Source organism: Vanessa tameamea, chromosome 28 (genome assembly GCF_037043105.1).
Source record: "Vanessa tameamea isolate UH-Manoa-2023 chromosome 28, ilVanTame1 primary haplotype, whole genome shotgun sequence".
In the NCBI taxonomy this organism is placed as follows: Eukaryota; Metazoa; Arthropoda; class Insecta; order Lepidoptera; family Nymphalidae; genus Vanessa; species Vanessa tameamea.
The window spans coordinates 5,864,026-5,866,602 of record NC_087336.1 but is presented as its reverse complement, the minus strand read 5'-3'; the positions used below and the strand labels follow the sequence as shown (position 1 = coordinate 5,866,602).

The window sequence follows — 2,577 nt, the reverse complement described above, 5'->3', positions numbered from 1 at the left end:
TCGGTTACCGGTGCCACTTTCAAACTTCCTCTTATGTACTCATTCCTCACTCTATCCATTCGCGTAACACCACACATTCCTCTCAGCATTCTCATCTCCGCCACATGCAATTGTCTTTCAGTCATCCCTTTTATAGCCCAACACTCTGATCCATATAGAACAGCAGGTCTGACCAGAGTCTTATAGATCTTCTCCTTAAGTTTAAGGGGAATACGGGGGTCACAAATTGTTCCCGTAACCAGTTCATGTCCACAATGACCCAAAAAAAAAGTATAAAAGAATACTTTAAATGTTAGCAACATTTAATTTAAATTTTCTCTACTCATTTTATCCGTATACATTTTCCCTTAAAAAAAATTTTAGTACAATTTATTGGTACAATGTCAAATATCACGTGATTCCAAGGAAACTGACGTAGCTAGAAATTCTAAAAGTGTCTCTATTAATCCACCGAGTCTTGCTTGCTCGATTAGATCCTAATTTCAATCACACATAAATCTCTTACCCAGAACCACCAGCTCTCCCTTTTCTCCCCTCGAAAAGGCTGAAAAAAATAAAACAAATAAAGTTCCTCGATTCCTTTTTGTCTCGAACTGATAAGACCTATTGGTGAGTATGAGAAACCATTGCGAGTTTTAGTTCTACAAGCAATTATCACCCTTACAACGTTACAAATACTGAGGTAACATCAAATATAAATAAAGGTATAGAGAAATATATATATATAGAGCCGAGATGGCCCAGTGGTTAGAACACGTGCATCTTAACCGATGATTTCGGCTTCAAACCCAGGCACCACTGAACTTTCATGTGCTTAATTTGTGTTTATAATTCATCTCGTGCTCGGCGGTGAAGGAAAACATCGCGAGAAAACCTGCATGTGTCTAATTTCAACGAAATTCTGCCACATGTGTATTCCACCCACATTGGAGCAGTGTGGTGGAATATGCGCCAAACCTTCTCCTCAAACGGAGAGGAGGCCTCAGCCGAGCAGTGGGAAATTTACAGGCTGCTATTTGTATGACAATAGAAATTTATAATTTATACAAACTAAAGATAATTCCACATAATTATACGTTGTAATTCTTTAGCATCTTTAATTGGTTCACGTACATCTAATATTCACCCGCTTTCGTGAGCGAAAACTGTACAATACGCAAATCTGTTCTGCGTTACACTTTTCAGGTGTCAGCCCTAAGGGACAACATTGAGAATATTATCTATCAGTAACATAAAACTTGTGTTTACTTCACTTTTTGTTCTGTTTTGGTTGAAGACCGCATTCTTATCTTCTTGCAGTTCTTGAACGGTAATTTTTGTTTGATCGTTCGTTCTATATCTGCCCGTGCTGCTGGAGTCGTAGGACCTCTAGAAATTATATAATATTCACCAGTTACCTAAGCAAAATACTTGGTGGTAGGGCTTTGTGCAAGCCCGTCTGGGTAGGTATCACCCATTCATCAGATATTCTACCGCGAAACAGCAGTACTCAGTATTGTGTTCCTATTTTAAGGGTGAGTGAGTCAGTGTAACTACAGGCACAAGGGACATAATATCTTAGTTCCCAAGGTTGGCGGCGCATTGGTGATGTAAAGAATGGTTAATATTTCTTACAGCGCCATTGTCTATGTGCGGTGGTGACCACTTACCATCAGGTGGCCCATTTGCTCGTCCGCCGAAATCATAAAAAAATCCACATTAAATCGAATCATCTCTTTGGTACTTTGAATACCAAAAAAAAAGTAGGAGAAATTTAGTAGACAACGCCCATGGCATAATATTTTGTAAAACTGATGGATGAGTCTGTGTGTATTATACATAATATTTATATTTGGGAATTATGATATTATGTTCCTTGTGCCTATAATTACACTGGCTCACTCACCCTTCAAGCCGCCACTCAACATTACTGAGTACTATTTGGCAGTAGAATATCTTATGAGTGGGTTCAACTTTTCTAGATGGGCTTACACAAAGCCCTACCACAAAATACCATTAAGGGTCGTCTACCTTGCTATAACTTACTTGATCTGACTTTGGACGAGATTCGGGATAGACTTTTCTCTTCTTTTCTCTCTTCTTGTCTTTGAGTAAGTTTACTTTTTCAGGATCTCTGAAAAAGCCATGACATTTTTTAAAAAGCACACAGTTTTCATTGGATAACGACTCGAAGTGTTTTTCGTCAACATTGATATATTTAAACTCATACAACGTACTTGACTTCCTTCTGCATGATATCTTTGAATATCTTCAAAACAGGCGATTGTGTTTCTTTATCGGATTTCTTTCCATGACTGGAAATAATCATTTTAGTTAGTCAATATAAAGTCTAGTTAATTTTATCATGTAGTATTTATGGCATGTTTAATAATTATCATGTTTTTAAAATTTATGGAAATTTTTGGACTGTAAGATTGTAAAATCGAACTTCGTTAGTTAGGGTAACGTATATGTGTCGAGCACTAGATGAATTATAAAAAAAAATAAGCACATGAAAATTTTGTGGTGTTCGCCTAGGTTTGAACCTTCCATCATTAGTTAAGGCTTCAAACGATAGTCACCATAAATTATAGATAT

At 37.1% G+C, this 2,577-nt stretch overlaps 1 long non-coding RNA gene across 1 annotated transcript; it reads right to left on the bottom strand.

Annotated features, from left to right (window-relative positions):
- Positions 1-1,289: 1,289 nt before the first annotated feature.
- LOC135194224 (uncharacterized) lies at positions 1,290-2,298 on the bottom strand. Its single transcript, XR_010309720.1, has 3 exons — positions 2,217-2,298; positions 2,026-2,113; positions 1,290-1,368 (listed from the first exon to the last, which is right to left on the bottom strand). It is a non-coding gene; the product is annotated as an uncharacterized LOC135194224 (long non-coding RNA).
- Positions 2,299-2,577: the final 279 nt, after the last annotated feature.